The following is a 17500-nucleotide window of genomic DNA, read 5'->3' on the forward strand; positions in this document are numbered from 1 at the left end:
GCTGGGTAGGGCGCTCTGCTGGGTAGGGTGAAGGGCCTCCCGCCAGGAGGGGAGGAAGCTAATCGCTTGAAACAACAGCCGAGGCTGGCCAAGCAGTCCATCACTAAACGGACCGAGAGTTCCCAATTAATCAGAATACGGCCGGGGCATCCCCTCTGCAGGCCACCCTGCGCAGGGGTGATGGCGGCTTCAGATCCCTGCCTGCTCCCGGGCTGAGCGGGCTCAAAGGGAGGGCCCATCAACAGGGGCCGGGAGGAAGGCACGCACCCGGGCCCCCGGGGGCCCCCAGCGGGCGGGCCCAGGCGCTGCCTTCCCCGTCTCGCAGTCGCCGGACCTCACGGAGGTCTGACCCAGCAAACCCAGCGAAAAAAGGACCATCGGGAAGGGGCTGAGAGGCAGGAGCATACCCGGGCTTCTGGGGGCCCGGGTCTGCCTTCCCCCGTCTCGGGATCGCCGGACCTCCCGCAAGGTTGATATCTGACTATGGTTACCCCCAACTTTTTGCCTAGTGTCTAGCTGGTTTTTCGACTTAGTTGGCCTGAGATCCTGCCATTCAGGGTCTCAGGCTGTCTGCTCTCTCTTTAAAATGGACTCCATGTACCCTAGGTACATTCCCAATTGGTAAGGATCACCTTATTGGACCCTGTACAGTGTACCCTAGGTACCCAGGGCATAGGTCTACCCTAGGCCTCCCAGGGGCTGCAGCATGTATTATGCCACCCCTGGTCTGGCCTCCCAATCAGACACAACTGGCTGATCACTCAGCTGGGGCAAGGTCGTGTAATCACCCCTTGCTTAGATATAGTATACCTATATCTACCCTTAAAATAGACACATGTGTACCTATCAGCCACTCCTATGGCAGGCCTTAACAATCCTGGAGGCAGAGTGCTTGGTAACATGTGAGATGGTGCTCTAGCATGAGCTGAGCCTGTCTGCAGCTTTCGGAACCATGTCCTTATAGCTGTTCTATGATATAGCCTACCATATACTCTTAAAGTGCCTTATAATCTTAAACGGTTATGGTAACTATGGTTTGGCTTTATCAAAACATGTCGTGTAAGGTGTCTAACACTTTGGAATAATACCCCCATACCATTTCTGGTGATGAGGATATTATTCCCCCCTTCTAGAGGGAGAGACATGTTAAAATCCTACTTTGCTGTTTAACTCTAACCAAAGCCTCAGCATCACAAAATGGATGCTGCTGCCACAGACACAAGTCTGACCTCCTGCTGCTGGGAGCCCTCCCAGCCAGGGAGGCCTAGACAATAGGTTTCCTGCTTGGGGAGGTGCTAGCACCTCCCCAGACAGACTTTAGTGTATTGGGGCAGGGAGGGCTGAAAGGAATGAGACATGCCTGGGGCACACAAGGTGTTCCATGCATAGTCCAGTTCAAACCGGTGCTGGGGCACACCAGCCCCAGTCCAGGTGCGAAACTGGACAAAGGGAAGGGGGTGTAACCACCCCCCTCCCAGGTCCCACTCATAAGGCGTGACCTAGCAGGTAACCCAGCCCCCCAGATTTGGATAAGAGTGGTAGCTGGGCCCCAGGAGATTAGATTATCCTGAACCTGCAACTTGAACAGAAACTCTGGACCTTCGACATTCGACTAAAGAAGAAGACTGAAGAATCTCCCTTGTGGCCAAGGAGTGGCTACCCTGTGCAAACAGGCACCATCAAGAGACTACCCTTTGCTTTGCTGAAGTTCTACGAGGGACCGACTGCAGAGCCCGACCAGAGCCTTGACTTCCAGACTTCTCCGACCCTGATCCACATCCACAGCCGAGCTGAGATCCGTGGAGGCGACGAGAGACGTGGGACCGGCTACCTGGGAAAAGTGGCGAGTATCTTCCAGCGCAGCTTCTGAGGCACCCTCGAAGTTGTGCACCGGGGATTGAGAAGCCCCAACCCCAAGCACCATTTGCACCGAAGATCAGCCCCCCACACTCCACGAGTTCTGCGTGGGGCCCTTCTGCATTTTCCTGCTTGCCGCGTCTGTCCGGTTGCTTGCCCGTTGGCTAGCGGCCTTTGTGACGACACACCTTGAAATCTTCACTGCTGGTTTGGCTCCTCCAGACTGGCTCCCCCTTCTTTGCAAAAGAGAAGCACCCCAGACCTTCCTGGTCTGCACCAGAAGCAAGTCCTCCGTTCTTCGTGGGTTCTGCTTGCCAAGGCTTGGTGAGTCCTAGTTCGACTTCGACGCCGCCGACAGCAAGAGCCTTCGTGGGACAGCTCGCCTCCTGGTCCTGGTCGTCCTCGACGTCTCCTGGTACCCGTGGCTGCAGCGACAAGCTTCACCCTTCACCTGCAATCTTCACGACATCGCCTGGTTTCTTCCTGGTTCCACGTGGTCACTGGCTAGTGACCTTGACTCTGTCCCTTCTGCTTGCAGGTATCCTCCCTTCTTGATCCCAGCCTTGGGATCCACCGGACACTCTTCACTGACTGCCTGTCAGCAACCTTCCTTCAGGCATCCATAGAAGTCCACGACGAAACCCGACGCAAGTTCACACCTATGCACCCGCAGCCTGTGGGCTATGTAACTTGGGTACTTTGGTGCTCACAAGGGTAGTGACTATCCTAGGGTCTAGTTTCCGAGTCTCGACTCTCTAGCTGCTTCAGAAGTGTCCTTAACTGTTAATTTCTAATTGCTAGTAATTCTATTGACTTTTACGCATCACGCGTGAGTGTTTCCACTCTGCACCTGAATCCCGTGGGCCTCCCACTTCCTAACTGTTGCTAGTGTAGTGTAGCCACAGCGATTCCCTAGGCCTAGGCCTATCCTATTTCTGTGACAGTGGTCCTTATACCACTTCTTTAGTATATGGTTTGCGTGGCCGCTAGGGCCTAACTGTATTACTTAACTGTGTGACTTAATGTATGCTTAAATAAGACTGTGTTGTACTTACCTCGAATCTCATAAAGAGTGCTGAGGGTTTGACTAGAATAAATACACTTTATTTTATATATATATCTGTTGTGGTGTCCTTTCATTTGGTATTCAAGGGATTATATATGGTATCACAGCTGGCTTCACATGCCATTCAGAGTTTAGCCTAAGACTGCTCTTGTCCATGCTACCACTAGGATAGCTGGTCTATAAGGTTGACTTTACAACCAATCACCATAAGGGTTGTTTGGACTTATATAGGGTGTACACTAGAACTAGTGACATCATACATCAGGCCAACTTCCCACATTGGTGAGCAGCGGTTGGGATCTGAGCTTGCTGTTGTAATACCATTGTAATCTTGAGATGCTAAATTGAAAGATCACACAGATATTGTTTAGGTACATATAACATAGATTATAATACTTAAGTCCTACTGGACTTAGTGGTTGTAGGTTGAAGGGACTAGCACACCCTGACTACAACTACTAGAGAGGTTTAGTAGATACAACTAGTGTAGGTAGGTGCACACACCACACCCTCACTAGAATCATGTCCCTGAATGGAGATCACACTGATACTCCCTCAGGAGAGGAGAATCCTGGACATATTCCCTCTAGATATGATGCATTCACTTTCCAGGAGATGAGACAACTGTGTACCTCCAGGAGATTAAAACAGGGTTCCAACCCTACCCTTAGACAGCTAGTGGAGCTTCTGGAGGCCTATGATGCTGAAAGAGCTGCCAAGTATGGTGCCATAGCTGTAGATAAGGGCCTCCCCTCCACAGAAGAGACCCCTGACTTAACTGATACAGATGAGTTAGAAGAGACCTCAGAGGAAGAGGGAGGTAGCAAGACCCCAGTTAGAAGACTTAGTCAGGCTAACTTAAGCTTGCATGGGAGCTTCCATTACAGGCCCCCAAGTAATCTTAAAAAGAGAGATAGGAGGGGTAGATCTCCCTCAGGGGACTCTCTCCACTCCTATCACTCAAGAAGCTCCAATGCTTCATCCCACAGGGGGATGACTTCCCCCCAGAGGAGAGAGCATGAGGCCAGAATGAGGGAAGCCAAACTGAGGATTGAAAGGGAATAACTTGCCGTTGCCAAAGAGAAGCTTGCTCTGGCCAGAGAGCAAAAATTGTGTGGGTCAGAACCCACTGGTGGCAGCAACATTCCTAGAGATAGGGATAAGTCTTATGACCATAGAAACCTAAGCAAGATAGTCCCCCCATATCCACATAGTGGATATGGGGGGACATCCACAAGTGGATGACTGCTTTGGAGAGGGCCTGCAAAGTACAGCAGGTACCCCAGAGTCAGTGGGCAGCTATCTTGTGGCTCTCCTTTTCTGACAAAGGTAGAGACAAGCTCCTCACAGTTAGTGATGAGGATGCTAACAATTACAAAGTCCTGAAGAGTGCTCTGATAGATGGGTTTGGCTTAACCACTGAGCAATATAGGTTGTTGTTCAGAGACACCCAGAAGACACAGACACAGGACTGGTCTGATTTTGTGGATTGTGCCACTAAGGCTTTGGAAGGTTGGTTAACTGGCAGCAAGGTGCAGGACTATGCAGGATTGTACAACTTGATTATGAGGGAGCAGATCCTTAGTACTTGTCAGAACCAGCTTCTCCATCAACACCTGGTAGACTCAGATTTGACCTCTCCCCAAGAATTGGGAAAGAGGGCAGATAAATGGGTCAGGACCGGGATTAGGCCTAAAAATCAGGGTGGTGACCAAAAGAAAGATACCACCAAGCCTCAAGAGAAGGGTGGGGACAAAACAAAAGAGAAATCTTCCTCAGGGCCCCAAAACTCCACACAGGGTGGTGGGTCCCAAGCTCCCTCCTCTACCACAGTTAAAAAGCCTTACTGCCATGAGTGTAAAACTCCTGGGCATTGGAAAACTGACAGCAGTTGCCCAAAGGCTAAAAACAAAACTGTTCCTCCAACTACTCCTGTCACACCACCTATTACTGTCAGCAGTAATCCCCCAGGTGGTGGGAGTGCCCCCAAAAATGTGGTTGGGTTTTCTTGGGGAACACAGGGGGACCCTGGCTTAGCCAATTCCCCTACAGCAGCTACTCTTGTCTGTGATGGTGGCATGGGGTTTGCCAACTTCACTGCCTGTCCCAACACTTTGGGTAGGTACAGACAGGAGCCCTACATTAATGGTAGAAAAGCTGAGGCCTACAGAGACACTGGAGCTAGCATCACTATGGTGGCCCATAGGATAGTTCCCTCTGAGCAGCTTTTGCCTGGTTTCTCATACCAGGTAACTAACATTGATGGCAAACAGAACAGTCATCCCATGGCAGAGGTATGTCTCAGCTGGGGAGGTGTCACTGGCCCTAAAAGGGTGGCAGTGTCCCCAACCTTGCCTGTAGACTGCTTACTGGGGAATGACTTAGAACTCTCAGCTTGGGCTGGAGTTGAACAAGACACCCATTCTAAAATGGTAGGCCTTTCACAAAAGGGTAGTGGGGTTGTGCCAGCCACAACCCCTGTCCAAGTAGATTTCCTCCCTGAAAAGGTTGGAAGGGCAGTGGTAGCCACAGCCCAGGCAAAGACAGACTTCCCTGTAGAGATTGGCAGAGCTGTGACAGTCACAGCTCAAACCCAAACTGAGTGCCTCCCTGAAAATGTTGGCAGGACTGTAATGGTCTCAGTCCATACTCAGACTGACTTAGGTGTAGTGGAGCCTGAAACTATGGATCACTCCACACAAACAGAGAGTAGTGGAGAGGAAGAAAAGTCTCCCTCTCCCCAGACATTAGGAAAAGGTCAGCCTCCTCAGGGATCTGACCTCACCCCTTGTGAAGGAACTGCCCCAGAGGTAGCCAGGCCTGGCCTGGCAGAGCCTCTGATGTCAGTGGCCCCTTCCAAGGTGGGACCCAGTCTGGTGCAGGTAGCCTGCCTCTCTCTACCCTGCCTCAGTCAGCCCAGGGCTGCAGATGTCAGGGAGGCCAGTGGACCCCAAGAGGGCCCCTGTCCACAAGAACCCCCCCATCAAAAGAATGAGGATTGCCTGGCTGGTAGCCCTAGCCAGGTGATGGTTAAAAACATTCCTGAGGGATCTCCTTTACAGGTAGTTATGGACCTCCCCCAGAGGGATTCTGTTGGGCACAGGCGAACATGGGACCTTAGGGCCCCAAACCTGACCTGTCCCTCCAGTAAGCCCACAAAAGGGACCCAGCCTCCAGCTTTAGGTAGCCAGAGGCTGACCCTGAGAGCACAGTGCAACTCAGTGAAAGAAAGAAAGGCATCCATGGTGGAGGATGATTGGAGGAAGCTGAGGCCCCACTTTGAGGACACTCACTTCAGTACTCCATCTCAACACCAGCCTTTTATTTTGCAAAGACACACCAAAGGTAGAGATTCCCTATGGTGGAGACCCTATGATACCTTTAGGGTGAGGGATTGCTTAGGGGACCGTGAGACAGGGGGTAACCATGCCAGTGCTGGTTCTTCCTTATATGGCCACTTAGGCAATAGAGGCTTACCTTGTCAAGGCCAGCCTTATCTCCTTTCGTTTGGGGGGGGGGGGTTGTGTAGGAAGGTGGATATCTGACTATGGTTACCCCCAACTTTTTGCCTAGTGTCTAGCTGGTTTTTCGACTTAGTTGGCCTGCGATCCTGCCATTCAGGGTCTCAGGCTGTCTGCTCTCTCTTTAAAATGGACTCCATGTACCCTAGGTACATTCCCAATTGGTAAGGATCACCTTATTGGACCCTGTACAGTGTACCCTAGGTACCCAGGGCATAGGTGTGCCCTAGGCCTCCCAGGGGCTGCAGCATGTATTATGCCACCCCTGGTCTGGCCTCCCAATCAGACACAACTGGCTGATCACTCAGCTGGGGCAAGGTCGTGTAATCACCCCTTGCTTAGATATAGTATACCTATATCTACCCTTAAAATAGACACATGTGTACCTCTCAGCCACTCCTATGGCAGGCCTTAACAATCCTAAAGGCAGAGTGCTTGGTAACATATGAGATGGTGCTCTAGCATGAGCTGAGCCTGTCTGCAGCTTTCGGAACCATGTCCTTATAGCTGTTCTATGATATAGCCTACCATATACTCTTAAAGTGCCTTATAATCTTAAATGGTTATGGTAACTATGGTTTGGCTTTATCAAAACATGTCGTGTAAGGTGTCTAACACTTTGGAATAATACCCCCATACCATTTCTGGTGATGAGGATATTATTCCCCCCTTCTAGAGGGAGAGACATGTTTAAATCCTACTTTGCTATTTAACTCTAACCAAAGCCTCAGCATCACAAAATGGATGCTGCTGCCACAGACACGAGTCTGACCTCCTGCTGCTGGGAGCCCTCCCAGCCAGGGAGGCCTGGACAATAGGTTTCCTGCTTGGGGAGGTGCTAGCACCTCCCCAGACAGACTTTAGTGTATTGGGGCAGGGAGGGCTGAAAGGAATGAGACATGCCTGGGGCACACAAGGTGTCCCATGCATAGTCCAGTTCAAACCGGTGCTGGGGCACACCAGCCCCAGTCCTGGCGCGAAACTGGACAAAGGGAAGGGGGTGTAACCACCCCCCTCCCAGGTCCCACCCATAAGGCATGACCTAGCAGGTAACCCAGCCCCCCAGATTTGGATAAGAGTGGTAGCTGGGCCCCAGGAGATTAGATTATCCTGAACCTGCAACTTGAAAAGAAACTCTGGACCTTCGACATTCGACGAAAGAAGAAGACTGAAGAATCTCCCTTGTGGCCAAGGAGTGGCTACCCTGTGCAAACAGGCACCATCAAGAGACTACCCTTTGCTTTGCTGAAGTTCTACGACGGACCGACTGCAGAGCCCGACCAGAGCCTTAACTTCCAGACTTCTCCGACCCTGATCCACATCCACAGCCGAGCTGAGATCCGTGGAGGCGACGAGAGACGTGGGACCGGCTATCTGGGAAAAGTGGCGAGTATCTTCCAGCGCAGCTTCTGAGGCACCCTCGAAGTTGTGCACCGGGGATTGAGAAGCCCCAACCCCAAGCACCATCTGCACCGAAGATCAGCCCCCCACACTCCACGAGTCCTGCGTGGGGCCCTTCTGCATTTTCCTGCTTGCCGCGTCTGTCCGGTTGCTTGCCCGTTGGCTAGCGGCCTTTGTGACGACACACCTTGAAATCTTCACTGCTGGTTTGGCTCCTCCAGACTGGCTCCCGCTTCTTTGCAAAAGAGAAGCGCCCCAGACCTTCCTGGTCTGCACCAGAAGCAAGTCCTCCTTTCTGCGTGGGTTCCGCTTGCCAAGGCTTGGTGAGTCCTAGTTCGACTTCGACGCCGCCGACAGCAAGATCCTTCGTGGGACTGCTCGCCTCCTGGTCCTGGTCGTCCTCGACGTCTCCTGGTACCCGTGGCTGCAGCGACAAGCTTCACCCTTCACCTGCAATCTTCACGACATCGCCTGGTTCCTTCCTGGTTCCACGTGGTCACTGGCTAGTGACCTTGACTCTGTCCCTTCTGCTTGCAGGTACCCTCCCTTCTTGATCCCAGCCTTGGGATCCACCGGACACTCTTCACTGACTGCCTGTCAGCAACTTTCCTTCAGGCATCCATAGAAGTCCACGACGAAACCCGACGCAAGTTCACACCTATGCACCCGCAGCCTGTGGGCTAGGTAACTTGGGTACTTCGGTGCTCACAAGGGTAGTGACTATCCTAGGGTCTAGTTTCCGAGTCTCGACTCTCTAGCTGCTTCAGAAGTGTCCTTAAACTGTTAATTTCTAATTGCTAGTAATTCTATCGACTTTTACGCATTACGCGTGAGTGTTTCCACTCTGCACCTGAATCCGGTGGGCCTCCCACTTCCTAACTGTTGCTAGTGTAGTGTAGCCCCAGCGATTCCCTAGGCCTAGGCGTATCCTATTTCCGTGACAGTGGTCCTTATACCACTTCTTTAGTATATGGTTTGCGTGGCCCCTAGGGCCTAACTGTATTACTTACCTGTGTGACTTAATGTATGCTTAAATAAGACTGTGTTGTACTTACCTCGAATCTCATAAAGAGTGCTGAGGGTTTGACTAGAATAAATACACTTTATTTTATATATATATCTGTTGTGGTGTCCTTTCATTTGGTATTCAAGGGATTATATATGGTATCACAGCTGGCTTCACATGCCATTCAGAGTTTAGCCTAAGACTGCTCTTGTCCATGCTACCACTAGGATAGCTGGTCTATAAGGTTGACTTTACAACAAATCACCATAAGGGTTGTTTGGACTGATATAGGGTGAACACTATATCTAGTGACATCATACATCAGGCCAACTTCCCACAGGTCTGACCCAGCAAACCTGGCGAAGATAGGACCATCAGGAAGGGGCTGACAGGCAGGAGCGTACCCGGGCCCCTGGGGGCCCCGGCGGGTGGGCCCCGGGTCTGCCCTCTCCCGTCTCGGGATCGCCGGACGTCACGGAGCTCTGACCCAGCAAACTCTGAGAAAAAGGACCATCGGGAAAGGGGGCTGAGAGGCAGGTGTGCGTACCCGGGCCCCTGGGGGCCCCGCTTCGGGCGGGCCCGGGTGCTGCCTTCCCCTGTCTCGGGATCCACAGACATCACGGGGATCTGCCCCAGAAAACTCGGAGAGAAAGGACCATCGGGAAGGGGCTGAGAGGCAGGAGCGAACCTGGGCCCCTGGGGGCCCCGGCGGGCGGGCCCCGGGTCTGCCTTCCCCTGATTCAAAATCGCCAAACCACTCAGAGGTCTGACTGACCCTCTCCCTAGTAATCCGGAGGAAAATTACCCCCCTTTCTTGTAATCCGTGCGCACGAGGTGACAGAGGGGACCCAAGGCGCGAATGTACACGACCTCCTGGAGCCCTCGCTGGGATCCGGGAGGCAAATGGACCCTCATTGAGACTTCCAGGTGAGCCCGGCCATCTGGTCGCCCCATAGGAAAGCATTGCGCGCGACCAGATGGCCGAAGGGAAGATTGCCAAATGGGACGTGCGCAACCAGATGGCCGAGGGGACAGGCGCGACCAAATGGCCGAAGGGGAAATTTACCATCAGATGGCCGGGCTCGGAAGGGAAGGTATCCGGTCGCTCTGTGCCCCAACGAACGAGTGAGCGGGTGCCGGGGCATGGGGGGCCGGAGGCCCAGCGCCCCCAGCTGGGCCCCAGCTGTGGAGGCTGCGTGGGGGACCCGATGGGCCCTCCAACCCGGGGCCCGCAGAAAACCTCGACAATCAGGGGAGGCCTGCACGGGACCAACAGACCCCAGTCCCGGGCCCATGGCAGAGCAGCAGGCCGGGGGAAGGGGCCCGGGGCCGGGGACCCCGAACCGGGGCCCGACCGGGCCCCTGGACCCAGCCAGGGCTCCCAGGCCCAGAGGCGCAGGGGAAGCCTCCCCGGGCCCTCCGGACCCCGCCCCGGGAACCCTGCCACGCGGCAGGACCCAGGACGGAGCCCGGGGTGGGGAGGCCGCCCTCCCCGTGGCCCCCAGGGGCCCGGCCGGAGCTCCTGAACCCAGACGAGTGAAGGGAGGCTACCCGGCCACAAATGGAACCCCGTCCCGGGCCTTTGGCAGTGCCGCAGGCTGGGGGACAGAGCCCGGGGACGGAGCCCCCCACCTGGGGCCCGACCAGGCCCCTGGACCCAGCCAGGGTTCCCAGGCCCGGAGGCACAGGGGGAGCCTCCCCGGGCCCTCCGGACCCCACCCCAGGCACCCTGCCACGCGGCAGGACCCAGGACGGAGCCCAGGGTGGGGAGGCCACCCTCCCCGGGGCCCCCAGGGGCCCGGCCGGAGCTCCTGAACCCAATCCAGCAAGAGAAGGCTCCCCAGCCACAACGGAACCCCATCCCGGGCCTTTGGCAGTGCCGCAGGCCGGGGGACAGAGCCCGGGGATGGAGCCCCCCACCTGGGGCCCGACTGGGCCCCTGGACCCAGCCGGGGTTCCCAGGCCCGGAGGCACAGGGGGAGCCTCCCCGGGCCCTCCGGACCCCGCCCCAGGCACCCTGCCACGCGGCAGGACCCAGGACAGAGCCCAGGGTGGGGAGGCTTGCCCTCCCCGGGGCCCCCAGGGGCCCGGTCGAGCTCCTGAACCCGATCCAGCGAGGGGAGGCTCCCCGGCCACAACGGAACCCCGTCCCGGGCCTTTGGCAGTGCCGCAGGCCGGGGGACGGGGCCCGGGGCCGAAAACCCCGACCCGGGGCCCGACCGGGCCCCTGGACTCATCTGGAGCTCCCGGGCCCGGAGGCGCAGGGGGAGCCTCCCCGGGCCCTCCGGACCCCGCCCCGGGCACCCTGCCACGCGGCAGGACCCAGGACGGAGCCCAGGGTGGGGAGGCCACCCTCCCCGGGGCCCCCAGCGGCCCGGCCAGAGCTCCTGAACCAAAACCAGCAAGGGGAGGCTCCCCGGCCACAACAGAAGCCCGTCCCGGGCCTTTGGCAGTGCCGCGGGGTGGGGGGACGGGGCCGGAGACCCCGACCAGGAGCCCGGCCCCTGGAACCAGCCGGGGCTCCCAGGACCGCAGGCGCAGAGGAAGCCTCCCCAGGCCCTCCGGACCCTGTCCCGGGCACTCTGCCACGTGGCAGGTCCCGGGACAGACCCGGGGCTGGGGTGGCATCCGGGCCCATCCAGCTGCCGGCTGAGGACCGAGAGGGGTCCTAGAGTACCCTGTCCCTAGTAATCCGGAGGAAGGCTACCCCCCTTTCTTGTAACTCGCGCGCTCCGGGTGACGGAGGAGACCCAAGGGGTGAACGCACCCAGCCTCCTGGAGCCCTGGCTGGGATCCGGGAGGCGAATGGACCCTCATTGGGACTTCCAGGCCTGGCCCGGCAATCTGGTCGCCCCATTGGAAAGCCTTGCGCACGACCAGATGGCCGAGGGGAAAAGAGCGACCGGATGGCCGGCACCTAAAGGGACTCCCGTCTGCCCGAGCTATAGCGGTAGGGCTCCCACCTGTAAGGGCTCGGGGGGACTCTGCTTCCCGGGGTGGGCTTGGGGGACCCCGGCTGGGCCTCGGGCATGGGGAGGACAACCGGGGCTCTCGGGGCCCGGGGGCCCAGGCGCCCGGGGGAGGACTGCCCGGGACCCGTGGAGCCCGTCCCTGGGCACTTTGTCACGCCGCAGGCCGGTGGAGGGAAGCCCCGGAGGCCTGGGAGGATGTTGCCCGGGCGTAGCCCATCTGGTCCCCGGCAAGGAACTGCCGGCCCCGGAGGGGTGTTCCGTCATACCCTGCCCCTACTAATACGGAGGAAGGCTACCGTACTTTCTTGTAAACCGCGCGCTCCGGGTAACAGAGGGGACCCTAGGCGCGGAAGCGCCCGACCTCCTGGAGCCCTGGCTGGGATCCGGGAGATGAATGGACCCTCATTGGGACTTCCAGGCCGGCCCGGCCATCTGGTCGCCCCATTGGAAAGCATTGCGCGCGACCAGATGGCCGAGGGGAAAGGAGCGACCGGATGGCCGGCACTGAAAGGACTCCCGTCTGCCCGAGCCATAGCGGTAGGGCTCCCACCTAACCACCCACCCGCCAAGGGCTCGGGGGGACTCTGCTTCCCGGGGTGGGCTCGGGGGACGCCGGCTGGGCCGCAGGCACAGGGAGGACCACCGGAGCTCTCGGGGCCCAGGTGCCCGGGGAGGACAACCCAGGAGCCGTGGAGCCCGTCCCTGGGCACTTTGCCACGCCGCAGGCCGGTGGAGGGAAGCCCCGGAGGCCTGGGAGGATGTTGCCCAGGCGTAGCCCATCTGGTCCCTGGCAAGGAACTGCCGGCCCCAGAGGGGTGTTCCGGCATACCCTGCTCCTACTAATCCGGAGGAAGGCTACCGTCCTTTCTTGTAACCCGCGTGCTCCGGGTGACGGAGGGGACCCTAGGCGTGGACGCTCCCGACCTCCTGGAGCCGTGGCTGGGATCCGGGAGGTGAATGGACCCTCATCGGGACTTCCAGGCTGGCCCGGCCATCTGGTCGCCCCATTGGAATGCATTGCGCGCGACCAGATGGCCGAGGGGAAAGGAGCGACCAGATGGCCGGCACCTGAAGACTCCCATCTGCCATAGTGGTAGGCTCCCGCCTGACCACCCACCCACCCGCCAAGGGCTCGGGGGCACTCTGCTTCCCGGGGTGGGCTCGGGGGACCCCGGCTGGGCCTCAGGCACGGGGAGGACCACCGGAGCTCTCGGGGCCCTAGGCGCCCGGGGGAGGACTGCCCGGGACCCATGGAGCCTGGCCCTGGGCACTTTGCCACGCCACGCCGCGGGGCGGTGGAGGGAATCCCGGAGGCCTGGGAGGATGTTGCCCCGGCGTAGCCCATCTGGTCCCCGGCAAGGAACTGCCAGCCCCGGAGGGGTGTTCTGGCATACCCTGCCCCTACTAATCCGGAGGAAGGCTACCGTCCTTTCTTGTAACCCGCGCGCTCCGGGTGACGCAGGGGACCCTAGGTGCAGACGCGCCCGACCTCCTGGAGCCCTGGCTGGGATCCGGGAGATGAATGGACCCTCATCGGGACTTCCAGGCCGGCCCGGCCATCTGGTCGCCCCATTGGAAAGCATTGCGCGCGACCAGATGGCCGAGGGGAAAGGAGCGACCGGATGGCCGGCACCTGAAAGGACTCCCGTCTGCCCGAGCCATAGCGGTAGGGCTCCCACCTAACCACCCACCCACCAAGGGCTCGGGGGGGACTCTGCTTCCCGGGGTGGGCTCGGCGGACGCCGGCTGGGCCTCAGGCACAGGGAGGACCACCGGAGCTCTCGGGCCCGGGGGCCCAGGTGCCCGGGGGAGGACAACCCAGGACCCGTGGAGCCTGTCCCTGGGCACTTTGCCACGCCGCGGGCCGGTGGAGGGAAGCCCCGGAGGCCTGGGAGGATGTTGCCCGGGCGTAACCCATCTGGTCCCTGGCAAGGAACTGCCGGCCCCAGAGGGGTGTTCCGGCATACCCTGCCCCTACTAATCCGGAGGAAGGCTACCGTCCTTTCTTGTAACCCGCGTGCTCCGGGTGACGGAGTGGACCCTAGGCGCGGACGCGCCTGACCTCCTGGAGCCCTGGCTGGGATCCGGGAGGTGAATGGACCCTCATCGGGACTTCCAGGCTGGCCCGGCCATCTGGTCGCTCCATTGAAATGCATTGCGCGCGACCAGATGGCCGAGGGGAAAGGAGCGACCAGATGGCCGGCACTTGAAGACTCCCATCTGCCATAGTGGTAGGCTCCCGCCTGACCACCCACCCACCCGCCAAGGGCTCGGGGGCACTCTGCTTCCCGGGGTGGGCTCAGGGGACCCCGGCTGGGCCTCAGGCACGGGGAGGACCACCGGAGCTCTCGGGGCCCTAGGCGCCCGGGGGAGGACTGCCCGGGACCCGTGGAGCCTGTTCCTGGGCACTTTGCCACGCCGCGGGCCGGTGGAGGGAATCCCGGAGGCCTGGGAGGATGTTGCCCGGGCGTAGCCCATCTAGTCCCCGGCAAGGAACTGCCAGCCCCGGAGATGTGTTCTGGCATACCCTGCCCCTACTAATCCGGAGGAAGGCTACCGTCCTTTCTTGTAACCCGCGCGCTCCGGGTGACGGAGGGGACCCTAGGTGCAGACGCGCCCGACCTCCTGGAGCCCTGGCTGGGATCCGGGAGATGAATGGACCCTCATCGGGACTTCCAGGCCGGCCCGGCCATCTGGTCACCCCATTGGAAAGCATTGCGCGCGACCAGATGGCCGAGGGGAAAGGAGCGACCGGATGGCCGGCACCTGAAAGGACTCCCATCTGCCCGAGCCATAGCGGTAGGGCTCCCACCTGCCCACCCACCCGCCAAGGGCTCGGGGGGGACTCTGCTTCCCGGGGTGGGCTCGGGGGACGCCGGCTGGGCCTCAGGCATGGGAAGGACCACCGGAGCTCTCGGGGCCCGGGGGCCCAGGTGCCCGGGGGAGGACAACCCGGGACCCGTGGAGCCCGTCCCTGGGCACTTTGCCACGCCGCGGGCCGGTGGAGGGAAGCCCCGGAGGCCTGGGAGGATGTTGCCCGGGCATAGCCCATCTGGTCCCTGGCAAGGAACTGCCGGCCCCAGAGGGGTGTTCCGGCATACCCTGCCCCTACTAATACGGAGGAAGGCTACCGTCCTTTCTTGTAACCCGCGTGCTCCGGGTGACGGAGGGGACCCTATGCGCGGACGCGCCCGACCTCCTGGAGCCCTGGCTGGGATCCGGGAGGTGAATGGACCCTCATCGGGACTTCCAGGCTGGCCCGGCCATCTGGTCACCCCATTGGAAAGCATTGCGCATGACCAGATGGCGGAGGGGAGAGGTGCAACCAGATTGCCGGGACTGAAAGGACTCCCATCTGTCCAACCCCGAGCCTTCGCGCTAGGGTTCCCGCCTGCCCACGCATGGCTCCGTGGCTGCAGGGCTCTGGGGCTCCAGGGTTGCAGGGCTCCGGGGCTCCGGGGCTGCAGGGCTGCAGGGCTGCAGGGCTCCGGGCCTGCAGGGCTCCAGGGCTGCAGGGCTCCGGGGCTGCAGGGCTCCAGGGCTGCAGGGCTCCGGGCCTGCAGGGCTCCGGGCCTGCAGGGCTCCAGGGCTGCAGGGCTCCGGGGCTGACGGGCTCCGGGCCTGCAGGGCTCCAGGCTGCAGGGCTCCGGGGCTCCGGGGCTGCAGGGCTGCAGGGCTGCAGGGCTCCAGGCTGCAGGGCTCCGGGGCTGCAGGGCTCCAGGGCTGCAGGGCTCCAGGGCTGCAGGGCTCCAGGGCTGCAGGGCTCTGGGGCTGCAGGGCTCTGGGGCTGCAGGGCTCCAGGGCTGCAGGGCTCCAGGGCTGCAGGGCTCCGGGGCTGCAGGGCTCTGGGCCTGCAGGGCTCTGGGCCTGCAGGGCTCTGGGCCTGCAGGGCTCTGGGCCTGCAGGGCTCTGGGCCTGCAGGGCTCTGGGCCTGCAGGGCTCTGGGCCTGCAGGGCTCCGGGGCTGCAGGGCTCCGGGGCTGCAGGGCTCCGGGGCTGCAGGGCTCCAGGGCTGCAGGGCTCCAGGGCTGCAGGGCTGCAGGGATCCAGGGCTGCAGGCCTCGGAGGGGGGCTCTTAGACCCCACGCTGGGCTTTAGGCATGGGAGGCCCGGCAGAGTTCCCGGGGCCCGGATGCCCGGGGGACCCCTGGAGCCCGTCCCGGGCACTTTGCCTCACCGCGGGCTGGAGGAGGGAGCACCGACGCCTCGGGGAAGTGTCGTCCAGGCTTGGCCCATCTGGTCCCCGCCTGAGAACCGCCATCCCCAGGAGGGGTGTCCCGGCATACCCTTCCCTACTAATCCGGAGGAAGGCTACCCACCTTCCTTGTAACCCTCGCGCTCCGAGTGACGGAGGGGATCCTAGGCGCGGATGCGCCCGACCTCCTGGAGCCCTGACTGGGATCCGGCAGTCAAATGAGCCCTCATCGGCACTTCCAGGCTGGCCCGGCCATCTGGTAGCCCCATTGGAAAGCATTGCGTGCGACCAGATGGCCGAGGGAAAGGTGCGACCAGATGGCCGGGACCGAAAGGACTCCCAGCTGCCCACACCGAGCCATAGCGGTAGGGCTCCGGGGCTCTGCACCAGGGTCTCTTGTCCCGGGCAGATGGACACTTGGCAGGCCGCAGGACGTGGGATCCCAGGCCCTGACCAAAAATCAGGAGGCCCGGTCCCTGCTTCTGAACGCAGCCAGGTCTGGGGAGCCTCCCTCGGCCCGATGGACCCCGTCACGGGCACCCGGCCCCTCACCAGGCCGCAGGACGGGTTCTCCCGCACCACATGGTCGTATAGGGATGGGCGGAAAAATCCGCTCCGCCAGCGTAGTAGATAAAGCCAGCCACCCCTGCTCACCGGCCCGTTCCCTGATTCTGAAAGCATCCAGGCTGGGGAGAGCCTCCCCGGGCCCCAGTGGACCCCTGTCTCCAGCGCCCGGACCCTCGGCTGGCTTGCAGGACGGGGGGCTCCCGCACCCGGGGTCCTGCCGGAAGGAGCACGAGCCCCGGGCCCGGTCCCAGCTTCAGAACCCTAGCCAGGCCGGGGAGAGCCTCCCTGGGCTCCGGTGGACACCCTTTCCCCAGCGCACAGACCCTCGGCTGGCTTGCAGGACGGGGGGCTCCGCACCATGGGACACTGTGACGGAGCACAAGCCCTGGGTCCGGGCCCAGCTTCTGAACCCTAGCCAGGCCGGGGAGAGCCTCCCCGGGCCCCGGTGGACACTCTTCCCCAGCGCCCGGACCCTCGGCTGGCTTGCAGGGCGGGGGGCTCCCGCACCATGGGACACTGTGATGGAGCACAAGCCCCGGGTCGGGCCCAGCTTCCGAACCCTAGCCAGGCTGGGGAGAGCCTCCCCGGGACCCGGTGGACACCCCTCCCCAGCGCCCGGACCCTCGGCTGGCTTGCAGAATGGGGGGCTCCCGCACCTTGGGACACTGTGACGGAGCACAAGCCCCGGGTCCGGGCCCAGCTTCCGGACCCTAGCCAGGCCGGGGAGAGCCTCCCCGGGCCCCGGTGGACACCCTACCCCAGCGCCCGAACCCTCGGCTGCCTTGCAGGATGGGGGGCTCCCGCACCCCGGGGCCTGCCGGACGGAGCACGAGCCCCAGGCCCGGTCCCAGCTTCCGAACCCTAGCCAGGCCGGGGAGAGCCTCCCCAGGCCCCCGGTGGACACCCTTCCCCAGCG

The sequence above is a fragment of the Triturus cristatus genome, chromosome 1_1 (assembly GCF_964204655.1).
Source record: "Triturus cristatus chromosome 1_1, aTriCri1.1, whole genome shotgun sequence".
Taxonomy (NCBI): domain Eukaryota; kingdom Metazoa; phylum Chordata; class Amphibia; order Caudata; family Salamandridae; genus Triturus; species Triturus cristatus.